General features: G+C 41.8%; 1 long non-coding RNA gene across 2 annotated transcripts in view; it reads right to left on the bottom strand.

Moving 5' to 3' along the window:
- The window catches only part of LOC135112689 (uncharacterized), a 101760-nt gene extending 81662 nt beyond the window's left edge, over positions 1-20098 (bottom strand). The window contains exon 1 of one of the 2 annotated variants that reach the window (XR_010274531.1): positions 19964-20086. This is a non-coding gene — a long non-coding RNA (uncharacterized LOC135112689). Of the gene's footprint in view, positions 1-19963 lie in introns of both variants that reach the window. The other variant, XR_010274530.1, reaches the window with a different exon arrangement.
- Between the last annotated feature and the right edge of the window lie 598 nt (positions 20099-20696).

Below are 20696 nucleotides of genomic sequence, written 5' to 3' on the forward strand. Positions count from 1 at the left end.
CGTAAGCATATTATTATTATTATTTTTTTTTTTTACCTTTGCATATTTTCGTCTTCTATTTTTTTTTTCTTTTTTTTCTAAAATTTTTGTCCGTTCATATTTTCGATTGTTTGATAATTCTTATTTACATATTTTTTACTGTTTTTTTTCTTTTTAGATTTACACTTCCTAAAAGAAAAAAAAAACAGTTCACGTAATTATAAACTTTGCAGTCGAGCACTTCTTTTTCTTAGTCATTTTCTTTCATATTCTATTATAAAACTTCTAAATGACCAGCTTAATTTCAAAATCTTTAACGATGATGCTCTTAATTACTCATGGCGGAGAAGGAGGAGGAGGAGGAGGAGGAGGAGAAGGAGGAGGAGGAGAGAAAAGACGAGAAAGAAAAGAAAATGAGGTGGAAAAGAGAGTAGAAGAGAAGGATCAGGGAGAAAACAAAACCATAAAGGAAGAAAAACAGCAGCAGACTTGTTGATCCTAAAGTGGCTATTTGAGATAATTACACTAACACACAACGAGAAAAGTGGGACAGCGCAGACAAAGAGAAAAAGAAAGAGGAGGAAGAAGAGGAGGACGAGGAGGAGATAGGAAAGATACTAGATGAAGACAAAGGAAGAACACAAACACAATGAACACAAAGGGAAGAATGAACACCAACACATGTTCAGTCCTTACAACAGTTTTCTTTTATAATGTACGTCAAAAATGTAATGAATGTTACTCGGAAAAATATATTGTGGATCATTCATTACGTCATCCTCACAGTGTCACTATGTTATCGAAAATGGTTGTCTGCATTAGTTTACACGCAACAAGTCACAGTAATTGGTCGATAATTGCTCAGTTCTTCTTCCATTACAGTTTTTTTTAATTGGTGTTACATTAGTTTTGTTTGCAGTCTGACGTAACTTCAACTTTTTTCTCTTCTTTCTTTTTTCTCTCATCCTCTTATTATTTTTTTCTTTTTCTTATTTTTTTGTTTCATTGCTCCTTTTTTTAATCTTTATCTCTCATCCCCCTAACATTTTTTTTCTCTTCCTTATCTTTTTTCTCTCTCGTCCTCCTCCACATGTTACACAAGACTGACAGCGGCTGATTTATCCTGTGCTCGACTTTGAATCTTCTGCCGGGTATATTATGGAGAAAAAGTAGAACAAGAAACAGGACGAGGGGGCCACGAAGTAGATGATAAGGAGCCCTCGCATTTACCACCTCACATAATTCACCTTAGATTAGATAGTGTAGCATACCACAAACAGCCTCGTAAAAGCCAAGAGCACTATTACTGTTTCTTCTTCCTTTAGTTATGCTTTATACAGAGGAATACAAAGGAAGCCCAAATAACAACATACCTTGAGGAGGAGGAGGAGGAGAGAGAGAGAGAGAGAGAGAGAGAGAGAGAGAGAGAGAGAGAGAGAGAGAGAGAGAGGAGAGAGAGAGAGAGAGAGAGAGAGAGAGAGAGAGAGAGAGAGAGAGAGAGAGAGAGAGAGAGAGAGAGAGAGAGAGAGAGAGAGGCACCCTGGAGAAGAACCGAGCAAGACAACAAGGCTCCAATTTGTGCTGCTTTGAGCCCTCGCAGGGAATAATGGAAGGGATCTATTTTTGGAGGCCACGATAATTATGCCCGGTACGCCCTTCTGAGCGGGCTGGTTGTCGAGGGTAAGTTTTCTGAGGCGCTTCCGCTTTCCCTGAGTAACTATTGTGGTTGATGACTATACATGGTGCCCCCGTGCAGTGACGCACCCTCCTCTTGTGTCTTTATCAGGAGGAGGCGGTGGTGGTGGGATCGGGGGAGAAGGAGGAGGAACAGGAGGAGAAGGACGACGAAGAAAACGATTACTGAAAGACAAACAAGAAAACGAACTGAAAGAACAATTCGCTTAGATAATAATATCAGCCAGAAAAACAAACCACGCACGGTAACACACATACAATACCTACAACACACAAACACACAAACCATGCACAATCTATCCATCTATTCGTATGTCTATTTGTCTGTCATCTACCATACCTACAATTATCAAAATACTAAGCTTCACAATACCACCAAGACACAAGCACATGAATATTTCTCTGCACTGAATTCTTAAGCATAAAACCCTCAATTCATCCGTTATAGGTGACTCAAGCTTCTCCATCACGGTTCTATTGGCAGCCTTTAATCACATAAACGGCTGGCGAGGAGGGGAAAACATGGCATGGAGAAAGTCCCTAGATGTGACAAGCGAGGGAGGGCGCCCACAACACCACGAGCAGTGCGCCACGTCCTTACCATGACCAGAGGGATAATGTAAGAGACTGCCTTTCGTTATATTGATTGTCTTGGTTTAATAGCTTATAACGAGTCAGTTAGTAAGGTAAAGAGTGAACCACGTAGATGCGAGTAGATAGATAGATAGACAGAAAGATAGATATAGATAGATAGATAGACGTTACTGATTGATTGACTGAATGTTTAATAGATAGATAGATAAGCTAGATAAGATAGATAAGAAAGACAGATATACATATAGATACTAATTGACTGACTGATCAATATAGATAGATAGATAGATAGATACTGACTGACCGATTAACAGAGATAGATAAATAGATAGATAGATAGAAAGATAGAGACAGATAGATACAGATAGACGGACAGACAGATGGATATTACAATAACCACACTAACAAAGCAAGAGATACATATAAAACCTTTCAGTACCCAAACGAATAACATAAACAAATCACTAACGAAAAAAAATAAACATCAAATGGCGCTCCACTAACCCGCGGCGCTCATTTCCTCTTCCATGACCTCTGAACCTGTAGCGGCTTAATAACTAATTCACCGTGACGGGAGGCAAGGCACCGCGCAGCCTCTCAGCAGATCAACAATTCACAGCCTGCCTTGTTACTCCCACCACACGCGGGACGACCTTACCACCCCAACCGGTGCCACAGGGGAGGGTCTAAGGCAGGCAGTGATTGGCAGGGGGGCTCCAGGGACCTCAAAACACACACTCCACACAATATGGCGGAAACACACACGTAATCTGGGGCTATTTTCAAGTCGCGTCACCGTAAATATGGGAAGACTTTACCAGGGTACCAGAATAGATACCTCCATCATTAAGTTTGGAATAATTAGTGGTGATGTGTGGTTCTGACGTGAGGGGAAAGAGGGGGAGTATGGGCAATTACTGAGTGTGATAGTGTGTATAGAGGTTAAGAGTGATAAGATGTATGGGGATTGGTGATAAGGAGTTTAATATACATCTTTCTGAAGTCGTAGTATGTGAAAGTGTGAATGTGTTAAGGGTAATAAAGAGTGTATGGGAACTAGTGATAAGGAGCCTTAGTGTGTCTCGCAAGTGTGGGAATAAAGTAAGTGTAGTTTAAGGGGAAGGATTTGTAAGGGAAATGGAAATGGGAAGTTTAAAAATAGCCGTGTGCTCCGTGAGATAGCGAGGGTAAGTGTAAGCAGAGTGAGAGGAGAGGATGCTGTGTGAGGGAGGGCGAGAGCGAAGAAGGAATAGAAGTGTATGTGGATGGAAAAAAAAAACTTTAACACTATTTTCAAGCACTTCCACGCCTTTCCAAGCACCACACACACACACACACACACACACACACACACACACACACACACACACTTTAAAAAATCCTTTGGTCTTGTTTTATATATTTTCATTACGTTTTCTTTTACAGATTCATTTATTTTATTTTCCCTCCTTTTTCCCTACTCCTCTTAAACCTTTCCTTCTTTGCCCGTATTTCTTCCTCTTTATCCACCCACATTTCTCTCTCTCTCTCTCTCTCTCTCTCTCTCTCTCTCTCTCTCTCTCTCTCTCTCTCTCTCTCTCTCTCTCTCATGTATCGACGTTCATTCATTATTCAAATTATGCCATCGCTTATTTGGAGACAATCGTAATGAATAAATGATGATGAAGCTCGTCTGCCAATACCGCCGATTCGCCGCCAGCGCTACAACCCATTTTTCCTCGCTAACTGGCGGCTCGAGAGGGGAGCTGCCCGGGGAAGAGAGAGAGGGAGGAGAAATGCAGGAAAGTGGGATGAAGAAAAAGTGATATCATAAACTGGAAAGATAGTAGGAGGGGGATTGATAAATATAGATAGATGGATTGATAGATGGATAGATAGATGAAGTAAGGAGGAAGTGATATCATAAATTAAAAAGATTGTAGAAAGGAGTGTGTGTGTGTGTGTGTGTGTGTGTGTGTGTGTGTGTGTGTGTGTGTGTGTGTGTGTGTGTGTGTGTGTGTGTGTGTGTGTGTGTGTGTGTGTGTGTGTGTGTGTGTAAGTAGGGTGGTGAAGGGAGATGATGAGGCGTGTGGCGGGGACTACCAATGTGAGGCGTGGCGTGGCGGGTGAGTGCTGTGGTGGGCGTGAGGTGCTATGGTGGATTTTTTCTCTTCGAGTTTCATTAATTTCTCCCGATTTTATTTCCTTGTTTCTTATCACATCCTCCTCTCCTCTTTCTCATTTTATTCATCTTCCTTCCACCTGTCCCCCTGCCCTCCAACCCCCACGTGGTTAATATTCCCCTAGCCTGCCGTACACCTCCATCCGTGAGATAGAAAAGGCCCTGCCTCACATACACGCGATTTAAGACTTGAAGCACTGGTCACGGCGCTCACTGCTATACAGACGCGTTACATGTGTGGTAAATATGTATTTCAATTGATTAGTTACACTAGAAATTCCGAAAAAACACTCAAGTCTCCTGCCCGTTCTCCTCGCGGCGCCATTAGAAGTGGGGGAGGGTTTCCTAAAATATGTACTCGTATATCTATATTTGTATGCGAAGTTACTCGATACTTCGATGCAATGCGTCCACGGCAGGGACTTCAGTGGCTCTGTGGATAGTCTGGGTGACCACTGCACCACAGAGGCAACTTGCAGTTCTTCATGCAAAACTTGGGTAACTTTAACAGCTCTTCACCTTGAGTCCAGCTGGCCTCCACCTGCCTCCATCATCTGCGAGATAATCTGTCTTGACACACGTGTCGCGGTTCTTTGTGTGCCTCGCAAAAACCTAAGTGGAACATAACTTTTAAAAACACAATTACGACCCTGGCGGAGAAGGAAGGAGGAGACAAGTCTTATGCACCCAGCCTTCGGCACCACCACTCACCACCACCTCCCACACCACACAGCACACCATATCACTCCGCGTATACACAAACCAATACGACTGTGCTTTTCATTTTTTTTTTTTTTCCGAATTCTAGTATACTAAGTTTTTATGTCAAATCTTTTTACGCCTCAATTTCTTACAGCTAAGTACGTGTGTCCAATGCACACAATCCGCCTGCCATGTGCACACAGCCTGCCTCAGCCACGTGTACATGACCTGCCTCACCATGCATACACGGCTTGCCTCATTCGTATTTGCACAGCCTTACCGCCCCGTGTGCACACATCCTGTTTGGTGCATGTGTACACAGTCTGCCTCGTGCGTGCGCACATAAGTCTGCCTCTCAACAAGACGAGGTAATTAAGGCAATCGCAATGTTTTCTCCGCCTGCCACCCGGCCCCTGAGTGACAGAGTGAGTGACACCACTGAGGGCTGTCATTCACAGGCGTGGCGCGGCGGTGAGTGGCGGAGGCTACCTCCTCAAATGTCTCAAGGTTTCATAAACTTCGTACCAAAGCAAAAACAAAAGTTTTGACCTTAAAGTGTCAACAGCAAACGCATGCACACACGCACGCACACACACACACACTCACTCGCACTCTCTCTCTCTCTCTCTCTCTCTCTCTCTCTCTCTCTCTCTCTCTCTCTCTCTCTCTCTCTCTCTCTCTCTCTCTTGACTGACAACGAAGGGTGCACACGGAATAAACACAGCTCCACAACACATTAAGCTGACCACCAATCCTCCTTCCCTCACCTGAAACGCCTCGACTTTTCACATGTTTCTCGTCCTCGTCCTCACCCTTTCCTTCCCTTTTCCTTCTCGACCTTCCCTTGCATTCCCAGCTTCAAACACACCCTCCAACTCCACCTTGGCAGGGATCTTGCAAATACGTAAAGAAAAGATTAAAGTCACAAAAAGTAACACTAACAAAGTCTCAAAAGCTTCCCGTGCCTCGTCCTCCTCAATTTCATTCCCTCGTCTTACTCAACAATCTCCATTTTGAGGCCCCGGTTGAGTCCTCCCTGCGCAGCTTTCTGTAAATGCGACTTAAAGCTGCGAGCAAGATACTTTTATTCACCTCATCAACTCCGACTCTCGCTTCCCGCTGCTCTGGCTCGGGATAAACACTGGAACGCGGAACACACCTGTCGCCTGGCTTAGCTCAGGTGAGTGTTGACACCTAGGATTAAAGAGAGAGAGAGAGAGAGAGAGAGAGAGAGAGAGAGAGAGAGAGAGAGAGAGAGAGAGAGAGAGAGAGAGAGAGAGAGAGAGAGAGAGAGAGAGAGAGAGAGAGAGAGAGAGAGAGAGAGAGAGAGAGAGAGAGAGAGGTAAGAGCAAAGCTTAAAAATATATGTATGTAAATGGAAAGCACAAAGGAACACGAACAAAGAAGGAAAGTTTTAAAGGAAATAAATAAAGCACGGGGAAAAGAAAAACGAGACTGTAGAAAAAGAAGAGAAAACAAGTTCATACATTTTATACTGAAGAAAAAAATCTTTCCCAAATCCACTGAAATGTGCTGCGGCGTTCTGTTCCTTCCTCTCCACTGGCTCACAACAGCCCCGCCCCAGCCATACACACACACACACACACACACACACACACACACCAGGCACTCCAATTACCCAGGCTTCCCATGCAAATGTGTGCGTGTGTATGATTTCTTGAGGAGCGAGGCGCGCCTTATCAAAGCTCATCCAGTATTCAGGAGGCATCATTCACTCAAACACACGAGGTTCCGCAAGTAAAAACACACCAATGGAAACCGAACACCAGTGTAGGCTTAGATTCTTACCACTAGCCTGTGCTTGTTCCCTGAGTGAGTGTAACCCGGTGGGAGGTATATATGTTTTTCCTCAGTAAGTTTCTATGTTCAGTAAGTGTCAATGCTTTCCCCCAGTCAAAGTAACCACGTAACTGCGGTGCCTGTGTAGTTTTACTCATTACAGAGACTGCAGGGTATCAGTACCTCACAGAGAGCGGTTTGGTGAGGTACTGCATAATTAACTGGTCTATATTCGGAAGCAAGGAAACATGTATACCGTACCGTACACACCTATGGCTGACGTTCGCTCAAAATACACTGACGTACCTTAATCTGCTTCCACTGCCCTTATGTTCCCTTCTCAGAATACGTCTGCCTGGCACTTCTCTGTACCAGACAAGGATAAGCTCTTCCACGTAACAGAATCTCAAAGCCGAGTGATGCAGTGCTAGGTAAATGTAGGATAACTCTCTCATATTTACCCGAGCTATCAGTTGTACCTCCAACAGCGGCTCAACACTTTTCTCTTTACAATACAAACATCAACCTTTGTGTGCTAACTCGCCTTTCTATAACTCTGCTTACTATCTCATCATCCCCCAGTGCTCGCCTCTTTGTGCCGCGCCAACAAAAGCGGCTGCAACAATGAAAAAAAAATCCTTGGCAAGAAAAAGGCCACAGTCAAACAAGAACTGAAGAACATAAGTAAGGAGACTTCGAAAGACCATCAAAGCAAGACTTCACTTCACATGTATCTGAAGAACTTTAATAACAGGTCAAGGTTCCTCTGTCTTGCAAAACAAAGCACTGGTGGCATTATCTCTCGCCCACTCCTTGACCATCTTACACCCACGACTCGAGCGAGACAGAGCCAGGCGTGCGAGATTGAGTGTTCTTTCACCAAACATAACCTCATTAACACCTGAGCAGCCCCGCACTACCTGTCCACCACCTGAGGTCACGTAACACACACACACCCACACCCACATCCACACCCACACACACACACACACAGTCCATATGTTTGCCCTTCTATCTAAAGTTCTGTAACTGTTGTCTGGTAAACTGACCTATAACGAATTGACAGAAATGTAATGAATGAATGAATGAATGAATGAGTGAATAATTAAATAAGTAAAAAAAAAAAAACGAAGAAAAAAAGGCCCAAAGAGAAAAAGAAAAAAAAGCCCACTGTAGTAAAGACCCATTGCAATTCTAATTTTATTTAACAGCTACATCAAAGTACGTCATTTTATATTTCTGATATGAGGCGCTACATGACCGCCTTGCTGCATCAATCTAAATCACTCAATCAGTCTGAAACACCAACGCAAACTGGAAGGTGTTAGCTTTACTGATCTCCATTACGAAGACTTATATGTAACTGTGCTTAGGAACTGTAGGATAAAGGACCACGTTGCCCTTCACCTGCCCTGCACCCTCACCTGCGCCAAACGAGAGGACCAGCGTCTCCCTCTAACTAGTTCCTTATATTTCTCCCAGTTTTTCCTTGGAGTGGCAGGTGCATGGGGGCGTGAGGGGAAGCAACAGGAGGGATTGCCAAAACGTATATCTTCGTTACTTCTTTGCCTTCACCTGCACTACTTGACAGGTGACGCTTCTCATTCAACCCAAGGCATTTTACATGAGTATAAAATAAGGTCTAGGTTAACTGTCCTACTCGCCATCTGTATGAGATCTACAGGATAAAAATAAGGTGACTCACTGCCTTTCCCGTCACCTGCATCTTAACTATAGGTGCATAGGATAAAAGATAAGCTGAGTCACCTATTCTTCATCACCTGTACCTTAACTACAGGTGTTTGGGATGACGAGAAGGCTCTGATCACCTGTCCTCCCCCTCACCTGAATCACCTGTCACCTCCCTCACCTGTATATCATCTACAGGTATTCGAGTATTGGATAACGAAGGTCTGCACCACCTGCACTTCCCCTCACCTGTCGCGACGCAGGTGAGCTGAGACAGCGGCAGAGGACGCAATTGGCACCCTATCGTGCTCCTCCCATTCGCTGAGCCCAGTGTCCAATGGAATTAAAAGAAGTAATTGGGTCGAAGATAAAAGGCAGTAATTATACACGCGAGGCACTGGGGCGGAGCGGGAAGGGAGCAAAGGGAGATAAAGGAGAAACATGATAATCGGGGAAGGAGGAAGTTGTGAGCCGTAAGGAAACGAGATAAAAACGTGAAGGGGAGACGATGAGGATGAGGAGGATCACCGCCAGCTTGAGGTAAAACTCCGCTCCTCCTCCGAGGCAGCACAAATATTCCTAATGAGCAGTGACTTGGCCGCCTGCCGCCCTCCCCCGCTGTCTGCCCTCCAGACTGACGACGCTGGCAAAATATAGCTGCGCTTTAATTTGCACTACTGCTATTACTACTACTACTACTACTACTACTACTACTACTACTACTACTACTACTGTTGTTGCTGCTGACGACGATGATGATGATGATGATGATGCTATTACTACTTCCTATTATTGTCATCACGAATATTATCATTGCGAATTGTGATTCTATTTGTATCGATTCTTACGACTATCACTACTACTCCTGTTAAGGATAATGAATAATAACAATACTACTACTACTACTACTACTACTACTACTACTACTACTACTACTACTACTAATAATAATAATAATAATAATAATAAAAGTAATAATAATAATGCACTATGAATTCATATGAAGCAGCTGAAGAAAGCATTCCACAAAAAGGTAAAAAAAAAAAAGCTGAATAATGGGGAAAAAAGAGAAAAAACTGCCAAGATACCACACATTTTTCCCCCGCAGACTTTCCCCTCCCTGCATGACCTTTGCACCTTTTTATCACCTTTGCATTCTTCTCAGATTTCAATGACGTCTGCGCTCCTTCCTTCCCCCACGATCCCCTGAACTACACACACTTAACTTTTTGTAACATTTTAGCCTCTTACGTTTCCAAGGCAAGGCGATTCTCACGCCATTTAATGAGTCATCCAAAATAATACAAAAAAAAAAAGGTATTCTCTTAACCCTTTCCAGGTCATTCTGCGGCTTTTCACTAGTGCTGCATTGGGACGCTGTAATGACGCTATTTTCCTTTCTTGGGAGAGCTGAGCAGTCGAGTTCCCAGGAAATGCATTACCAAGCTTCTATGTACACTGAAGCCACAGCTGCGAGGGAGTGAGGGGAAATGCAAATGAACACTAAAATAGAATGAACAATTGGAAGAAAAAAAAAAGTTCATCCTTACGAAGTTGTTTGTGATAAACTTTACAATTAAAAGAGATAAACAATCAACAGGAAGAGTTGTAGAGTAGCAGAGACGAAAACTGAACAGTAAAGGTGAAGCTAGGATAGTTAAAACAGCGATAACAAAGAAAAAAGGATATTAATAACGGAGAAGAATGATGAAATAAAGGTGTAACGAAACTCTCAAAAGAAGAATAAACTGTTAACAAACGCAAAGAAAATTTTGACATAGTACAAAAAACTAAAATAATAAAAACACGAGTAGGAAAAAGGGAAACAAAAGCGGAAAGGTAACAAAATGTATAGAAAAGGGAAAAAAGAATAAAAAGGAAAGGCGCGGGAAGTGAAGCAAAGGCACACACGCTGAAGGATTTCCTCTGGCGTGAAGCTCTGGAGACCGTGACAAAATATATATACACAAAATAATGAAGGAGCGGCGCTTGGTGCGAGGCTGCGGAAAGAAGAGAGGGAAAAGACAAGATGCTGACGGATGGGAGGAGGAGAAAGGAGAGGAAATGCGACGAAGGCAGGCGGGAGGGATGAAGGCAGGCAGGGAGAGAGGGAGGGAGGGAGGAAGAGAGAGACAGATGACGAAAAGACAAAGACAGACAGATAGGAAAAAGAAAGTAAAAAAGAAGGCAAGAAAGATAGAAAGATAGAAAGAGACAGACAGACAGACAGACGGACAGACAGACAGACAAAAATAAATACTTAAGACTGAAAAAAAATAAATAAATAAACTAACTTAACCTAACCTAACCCGACCTAACAGGGTAAGAGTCACGCCGGCCTTTAGGAGAGAAAGCGGCAAAGATGGAGCAGGTGTATCGTTATCCAGTGAACCAGAGGGAGGCGAGGCAGCAGGACATAAAACCATATTCCAAAACACTTCCACATCGCACCTCCACTACTTTCTAAAGCCTCTAGTTGAATCACACGGGTTTTTAAGTTATTTTTACCGTTTTAGTGACAGATTAACATGATTTCTACACTCTTAACCAGATAACCACTCTCGAGAACCTGGTTAATCGTCTCTGTGGCCTTTGAAAATAATGGTGGTGAGAGAACGAAGCGTTTCAGAATACGGCGCATAATCAAGAGTGAGTCACAGGCTGGGACACCTCACCCTGCTCCACTCGATCACCATCCATCAAGACACCCTCAGTCCCCTCCCTCCTCCACTGTTTGTCTACCTTGAGTCATTGCACCTACACTTATCTCCCCCACGTCTCGCTTTATACTTGAGACTGTATTGGGGTGCGTGTTTCTCTCTCTCTCTCTCTCTCATCTCTCTCTCTCTCTCTCTCTCTCTCTCTCTCTCCTCTCTCTCTCTCTCTCTCTCTCTCTGGTAAAAAGTGCGTGGTGTTGGGATTAGGCTTAAATGCGGTTATGAGTGAAAACAGGTGTGTGTGTGTGTGTGTGTGTGTGTGTGTGTGTGTGTGTGTGTGTGTGTGTGTGTGTGTGTGTGTGTGTGTGTGTGTGTGGTGTGTGTGTGTGTGTGTGTGTGTGTGTGTGTGTGTGTGTGTGTGTGTGTGGTGTAAGTCACAGATGAATAACCTCCAGCATGTCTCTGCGTAATAATTCACTCAGTGTTTGTGGAGTATCGAAAAAGCTTCCCTCGTGCTCATTAGGTATCGCACACTGACGTAAGTGCAGACAATAATGGCGATTGGGTTAGTGAATGTCCCGAAAAAGGAATTTTTATCCTAAAGCATTGTTATGTTAAATCAATGTAATTCTTACTCTTCTGAGCCACGTATTGCCAGGTTAATACAAAAACTAAATTCATAATTAATTAGTGAAGAACATTTACCAATGATATTAAAAAAAAATATTGTGTGGAAGAATACAGAAATATTTATGCTGACACACACACACACACACACACACACACACACACTCTCTTTACTAGGTCATTATCCTCGATAGCATCAATTTTCCAAAGTTCAGCATTTTTTGAGAGCCCGGGCCACCATGGAGGGGCCGGTGACTACCCCCCCTCACTCTCCGTAATGACAACGCACCGCTGAACTAAGAAATAAGAAAACGACGCAAAAATATAAAAAAAAAAAGTTAAAAAAAAATTTAAAAAAGCAGAAAATGGCTTTATAATGATATGCCCAGGACATGAGTGACACGTGCCAGCCTGAAGTAGGTCGCAGAAAACAGCAGCTCCCACTGAGGAATAGTGTTTTTTGTTTGCCGTGTATTAATTAACTGTGTCACTTCCATGCTGCGTGCGAGACTCAGTGATCCCAGCAGTGTGCGGGGTGGTGCTCGTCGCTTCCGTATGTTTTAACCCTTTCACTGCTATCCGGCACACCTTTTCTTAATTACTAACAATTCTGAGACACATTTCTTTGTTCTTCACCCACCTCCAAACACTGTTCTGGCCAGAATTTGCATTTTTTCACCCCCTTCTTTCTTGTTGATGCTTTCATACATTGCTTTTAGCGGTGTCAACTGTTACATACCCCAGTGGAAAGGTTAAGTTCCTCGCAGATAAATTTCTCTAATGGTATTTCGTTAGTACTATGTTAGGTTAGGTAAAGCTTTAGTGTTTTTTTCTTCTTTTCAATTTCTTTTTTTCATGGATGGAACTGGCATGGGTGAAACTTTAGTGGAAGAATCTTCTAGGACCAAACTTACTTGAATGAAACCTACACTGAAGCAATGACTCCTCCTGCCTTGATGACACAAAAACCATATTCTTAAACAATTCGATTGCTTACGTATTTCCACCACTTTTGGCAGCAGACTCAGCGGAAGCTGCCAGAGTTTTCATGGGTGTGTCTATGGCTCGAGTGGTAGTTTAACACGTATCCTGTACCGCCATTGGTTAAAAAGATCATGAGAATCCGACTAAATGCGAGTCCAAAAATGTGACCCACGGTAAAGGCTGTAACGTACAGATCTCTCTATATTTCTTGTGAGTTTACGCCAGTCCTTCCTTAAGAATGTACTAGGGGTTCACTGTAAGACGACTGTCGGAGTAGCGAGTGTTATCCGAGGAAAAAAGTTTGAGGAACATTCTCCATGACCCTATTTCTTGTGAGTTCACGCCAGCGCTTCCCAAGGAGCGTGCTGAGGTGCGCTGCGAGACAAGGTGAGCGTGATGCACGGTAAAGGCTGGGGGGGAATATTTTTTCTGAACCTATTTCTTTTGAGTTTTCCGCCAGCTCATCCCAGGAGACTTGCTAACTCCCCCTTCATTGAAAAAAAAATAAAGAATAAAAATGCCAGGGGACTCCCACACTTTCGAGTACATTTTCATTACGCTCGAAAAAAGAGATGGCAATAAATGAAAATATACGGATAAAATATGGAAGGAAAATAATAAACTCCTTATAACAATTATTATGGAAAATTCTTAGATGCGACAAAGACGTCCAGTTCCCACTCTTGCTGTCACAGAGAGAGAGAGAGAGAGAGAGAGAGAGAGAGAGAGAGGGAGAGAGAGAGAGAGAGAGAGAGAGAGAGAGGAGAGAGAGAGAGGAGGAGAGAGAAGAGAGAGAGAGAGAGGGAGAGAGAGAGAGAGAGAGAGAGGAGAGAGAGATGAGAGAGAGAGAGAGAGAGTTCTTTACGCAAACAAGGTCTCTGGAACCAGCCGGAAGAGATAGAGATAAAAAAAAAAAAAAGAAAATAAAGGGAAAAGGAAGGCTTATCGTTTTAACTTGATCCATATTCCCTTTCCTATCTCTCTACCTTTTTCGCCCCTGTGAGTCCGTAAGACAAAAACGTCCTTTATAACATCAGAAAGGACTAGAAGATAGAAGCTGATGGCATACCTGATGAGACTGGCTGTGTGTGGGGGGTGCTTATTTTGTCTCAGCAGGCAGTGGCACTAATATACATAGGGAAGAAATGTATATGAAAGGTTGCAAATAATGGTTTAAAGGAATACAGATGAAAAAAAAAAAGTAATGAAAAATGTGGAAAGATGCCAAACTGATAAAGGGATATATTGAAAAAGGAGTAAAAAAAACTGCAGAAAGTGTAAAAATAAGATCAAAACACCAGGGGAAAAAAATGTGAAAAGTATTAAAATGCAGAAAGGTGGAAAATGAAAAAAAGTGTGAAGTGTGAAAGTGATGAAGGGATAAATTGAAAAAGAAATATAAAATGCATTAAGGTGTAAAAATAAAGTCAAACAGTCGGGGGGGAGGGGGGAGGAAGGAGTGTAGTAGGTCTGACATGAGAGGACAGTACAGGATGCACAGCTTTAGTCTCGCTTGATGTAACTGAAGGGGAAAAGGAAAACTGGTCACAAATGCAATACGAGGAACATGTATATTCTCTCTCTCTCTCTCTCTCTCTCTCTCTCTCTCTCTCTCTCTCTCTCTCTCTCTCTCTCTCTCTCTCCTCTCTCTCTCTCTCTCTCTCTCTCTCTCTCTCTCTCTCTCTCTCACCGCGCCGATAATTCCCATTCCATCAACACCACAGCACCGCCGCTAACAAATCCACTTCACACAAGCGGGGAAAAAAAAAAAAAAGGAAACAAAAAATCCGTGATGAAATAGCCTCATAAATCACGCGGAGGGGAAGCAGGTGGACCGCCTCACATCCTTCCCCCCACCCCAATTCATACACACACACACACACACACACACACACACACACACACACACACACACACACACACACACACACACACACACTCACCCACGATAATTCACTCATTCATACATTCATAGCTAAAAGATACGTGTACTTATATAATGTAATGTATTCTAACCTAGCGTAAACCTAACCTATAACATACAAACGTCATACAACCTAATACAACCTATGCATATCCTAACCCAACCAAACCTACCTAACCTAACAAACCTATAGTCTAACGTAATACAACCTGACACAGCCCAGTATATTCTAACCTAACTTCCTTGCCTCACCTCACCTCCCCCAAACCTACTAATGGAACACGACTCATTCCCTGAACCATACGAGTATAAGCTGAAATAAAAAAAATACCAGGAAAGCATGAATAACAATATATCAAACCTTTCGCCATATCTATCACGATAACTACAGTGTCATTGCGCTTTTAGTTAATGAACGATAGAGAGAGAGAGAGAGGGAAAAAAAAAGTGAAATGCTCATGTGCATGCAAGGAAAATATGAAAGTGCATCAACAAACATCACGTTGAATTTTGTCCAACCAGAAGCATAGGAAGTGAGGGGAAAATTATTATATTGTGAGGGAGTGTTGTCGCAGCTGCTGGCTTTGTAAGGAAAAGGGGGAAAAGCATGGCGTGGAAAAAATCAGAAAACATGCTGCATTTTCCCATCGAGAGAGGAGAGGAGAGAGAGAGAGAGGAGAGAGAGAGAGAGAGAGAGAGAGAGAGAGGAGAGAGAGAGAGAGAGGAGAGAGAGAGAGGAGAGAGAGAGAGAGAGAGAGAGATAATAAAGAATGCCTGCAGTAATTAAAATCTCAAAATTCCATACACTATTTTTCAGTGTTTGATGTGTGTGTGTGTGTGTGTGTGTGTGGGTGTGTGTGTGTGTGTGTGTGTGTGTGTGTGTGTGTGTGTGTGTGTGTGTGTGTGTGTGTGTGTGTGTGTGTGTGTGTGTGTGTGTGTGTGTGTGTGTGTGTGTGTGTTTATGTAGCAGGAGAGACAGGAAGAACGTAAGAAAGGAAGGAAAAGCATGAAAAGGAAGAAAATGGAGGAAAAAAAAAAAAAATAACCATGAACTTATAAATTCCACTTACTATTACCACAAAAAAGTAAATACACCCAAATCGCAATACGGTAACGCGTGAAACTATAAATGATAAACAGTAAAGAATTCAAACGAGTATTTTTATCTTTAGTGGTATTCGATACTATTTGCGTTTTACCTTCAGAGGACTGATTACCTGATGTTGAACGATCATTCTCTTCAAGCTGAGAATAATGTCCGGATATGAGGAACCCACGAAGGGACGTACGTAATCGTCATTCTGTGTTTGTAAGTGTAAGCCTGTGATCATTGAAAGGGGTGCTGACTTAAATGAAGGCTGTTGGTTGGCCTCCACGTGAATTATACGCAGGTAAATTCCACTCTGTGATGATTCTTTCGTGAACACTGCTCCCACGGTATTTCCCACGTATGGAGAAAACCTGCTTACATTTTTTTTTTTTCCTTTTATATAGAAGGTACGCGCGGCCAAGGGTAACAAAAATCTTAAAATAAAAAAAAAAAAAGATAGAATAAATAAAAAGCCCACTGAGATGCCAGGGGAAATAGTGGGAGACAACGAGTGAAACCTGAACAGCTTAGTACGAGACTGGAAACATCAGGAAGGCACATGATTTATTGAGAGAGAGAGAGAGAGAGGAGAGAGAGAAGAGAGAGAGAGAGAGAGAGGAGGAGAGAGAGAGAGAAGAGAGAGAGGAGAGAGAGAGAGAGAGAGAGAGAGAGAGAGAGAGAGAGAGAGAGAAAATGGGAGTTTCATAGTCGCTGGAGCCAGACAGGACACATCGCTAAGATAAATTCCGCAAATCCATCTTATATCTTTCAATTAAAAACTTAATTAACGGAAAACCTTTTTTTTTTCTTACCTGAAGGAGGAAAACTTAAGGATGGTATAGAAAACAAAATGAGGAGAAAGAAAGCCCGTTAATATGGTGCCCTGAAAAATAAATAAATAAAACAAAAAATAAAGTTATAGTGAGTACAATGTTCATTGGGTGGAAAAAAAAAAAAAAAAACATTACCTGGGATGAGACTAATTGTGCCGCTAATGGTGGTGACGGTAATTGTTTTACTCCTGCTTTTGTTTATATATATTATTAGACAAAGTTAAATTAATATGTTGTCGTGGATTGTGTATATACTGCACTAAATGACACACACACACACACACACACACACACACACAACACACACACACACACACAACACACACACACACACACCCTGCCAGCACGCGCCTCCTTTTCGTGCGTGGTGGGGCATCGGAAGTGCGCGCCACGGAGCTTTGAGCCAACCTTCATATAATTGGAATGAGATTTTTCCGTGGACATGAATTCTGTTGCAGGCTTGATGTCCTCTGACCTTCAACCATTGTAAAGTGTAAAGGGCACACTAAAATGTACAGGTAAACGTGACTATGTGTACCTATGCGCGATCGCTCATACACACACACACACACACACAACGTCATCCATTTTTACTAACTACTGAAATCTACTGTGCTCCCTGAGCCAACCCACGTGACACACCACTGCCGTGTGCCTTGCTGCCTTGGTTCCTCAGGGAACAACTCTACTGTCCCAGAGAGCATCCCTGTTAGCCGTCCCTCCCCCATCCCGTCACGCAGGCAGCCCTCCATCACTCCCAACACGGTGCAGCCAAGTCTTTCTTTTGTTTCTTCCCCCTTCCTCCGTCACGCCTCATGCTTCACACTGCTCCAGCACAGCGCTCCCCAATCCTTCTCTTAGTAATATAATTTTCCTCTAAAAGGGCACCCACGAAACTCGAAAATAGATGTATAATATTAATAAAACTAAATATAAAACTACCCACAAAGTAATTCAGGAATCACTTTGAAATCCTGATCTTTCATTAGCCCAATAAATATTTAAATTAAAGTCACTCACGAGATTTAATTCCTTGAAAACTGAAATCTAAACTAAGAAAATAAGTAAGGAAATGCATGTACAATCCAAATAACTTGATGTCTTTTTCCCATGAAAAGTAAAACTAAACATCAGTGTTATTACAGAATTACACTTGTCTCACTCTGCAAGATAAAACTATATGACTATATTTTTCACCTTAAGTAAAATATATTACTTCACTGTTGCACACGCCATTACCGACACAATTATTATAACTGGGGAGTCAGGTGGCTGTACGAGCAAATAAAGAGCAAAAGGCATTTATGCTTAGACGCATTTAAGAATAAGCATAAGAATAAGGAAAATAATTATAATAATACCTCAGTCAGATGGATGAGATTCCTCAAGTTGATACAGACAGCTTTATTTCGGGTTCCGGATCTTCGTGGAAATAACACTTCAGTACCTTGTGATCAGTGCTACAACTTCACCGATGTTTTGGGAAAATGCAAATCAACTCTGTTTTAACGTTGCCTTCCAAGATCTGCTAAAAACAACTCTGCTCTCATTACAGTCAACACAGGACACCCAGAGCTTTCATAGTGAACACTTCTGATAAAGCTATAATAACAACACTCACGTCACGACCTCAAACGGCGGCTGTGGGACTTGCTTCCTCGCCTCCTCTCGCTTACCTGTGGATAAACGACCCGGGTTAACACAGAGAATGATAGAAGTAAAAGTAGTAGTAGTAACAACAGCAGCAGCAGCATCAACAGCAGCAATAACAGTAGTAGTAGTAGTAGTGTAGTAGTAATAGCAGTGGTAGTAGTAATAGTAGTAGTCGTAGCAGTAGTATAAGTGTTAATTATCGAGCACAAGAATGTTATAAATATATATTAGACTACCATTCTGAACTTTAGATTGTATACTACCTTTCGCAATGAAAAGCTTCCGCGAAGCTTTAAACTTCACCTTATTACTCAGCTTTACCAGCCTTGCTTCCAGAAAGTTCCCTAACGAGGTATCTAGAAACTTTGATCTTATACAGTGTATTATATAATATTCCACACATCTTATTTCACATTCAAAGACTTAATTATGAACTTGTTGCGAAAATATTCATGCAATCACATCTGAGATATGTCTCACTGAAGAGAAAACCTGAAACAAAATTTTATCTTATCCAAGTAATTTCTTCTAACTTAATACACAAAAATAGAACATTAAAAGGATTTTGAAGTAAAAGCGTTTTGTTGCATTATATTTCATGCAAGGCAATACTGAAGAAATATATTAAAAGAATGCGCAAAACAGATTTCCTAACCCTGTATATTTCACGCGATCCAACTACGTAACGCAGTTTAGTCGCCTTCCTGCTTGTCTCGGCACTAAGTTGTCTAACAAATACGTAAATAACATGGAGATGCCACGTAAAAGGTTAGGTTCTGAAAACTTAACGTTTCAGTTACTAATAACTAACATGGCACTTTTGGCTACGTTCAATCCAGGTGCACCGCTTTACGAATAAAAGAATATATAATTCAGGTACACTGTTTCAAAAATAAAAATAAAACAAGTACAGACAGGTTGCAATATTCCAATACTACCTTTTGGTGTCAGTGGTGTCTTACGAAATCACTCTGAAATCTTCCACGAAACTATTATATGAAGCTTGTGGACAAAATATTAAGTCAAAAGATTGAAAACTTACCGAGATTTTGTTTGCCTGACGCAGGATGAGGATTTATAAATTCATAGCTTGGATATGTAACAAGCCGGTAACAAAATACTTTATAACTTTAACTGATGTGTAGACGCAAAGACTGTTTCAGTTGCAAAGATGCCGTGGTTCTCTGTACATACATGCATACCTACCTAGCAACCTCATGATGTAGTTACACACATACCAGACCACTGTGTTTTTTCATCCTAACCACTGGTTATAAAGTTACAAGAATTGATGCATTAGTTGTTACCTTATTTGAAGAAGTACTCATGTAATATCTAGAAACCGAAGGCAGGGTAAAGGCTGCATATATATCAATGTTATGAAAACAAATAAAATGACTGACTGACATTGTTTGGAGCCACAACACCGGATCACATGACGCCCAACCAACGAAACAATGGAACAGCCTACTGTACCTAGACACACCGGAAACTACGTAGCAGTAAACTTCACACCTCAACAAATATCTAAACCTACAGCTAATCCAAACTAGACTTACATAAAGAAATACACACCAGTATTTAGATGAAGTGAACACTTGTTAACTTGATATCCGGAATAGCCAACACCGTACGTCTCCTCACCATCCAGCTGGAGTGATGTCTGAGCGAGTCTGCTGAGCATGCGCGGGAACGACTCGTGGTTCTAAGTGTAATACGTATAATGTCATGACGCAAAGCAAATAATGTATACAGAATTATGCCTTAATTAAAAAAGATATATACATATATAACTCACAACAATAGGAGTGATAGAAAAATACAACTATTTTAGTGCCTGTAGTTTTATGTTCCCGTAATATCGTCTAGGTTTTCTCAAATGAGGTTACGGCAGTCATGTATAAGCTGGGATTATATTCTCACTTCAAAAATTTCTTTTCTTTTTTTCAGTGTGCAGAGGAATGTATATTCTCCAATATTTTATAGGCAAGCAAATATTATTTAAATAAAAGAATGCTTCAATAGTAACAAGTGACGACTACATAGCGAAAGATAAAGGAAAAGATGTCAAACGCTTCCATTCACAGTAACCGACCCACAAAATAGATACATTATTTACACCAGTGATCAGCCATGGCAACACAAAATATATTTCTAAAAACTTGATTAAAATAAGAAGCTATCCATATCACATTCCCAGCCACAAACAAAAACGAGCCATGAAAAGATCTCTTACTTCGTTCATATCACCCATTTTCTGTGTTTCTAATATGGAGAACTCCTCTATTGTTGCACTCTCAGAAACACC

Source organism: Scylla paramamosain, chromosome 24 (genome assembly GCF_035594125.1).
Source record: "Scylla paramamosain isolate STU-SP2022 chromosome 24, ASM3559412v1, whole genome shotgun sequence".
In the NCBI taxonomy this organism is placed as follows: domain Eukaryota; kingdom Metazoa; phylum Arthropoda; class Malacostraca; order Decapoda; family Portunidae; genus Scylla; species Scylla paramamosain.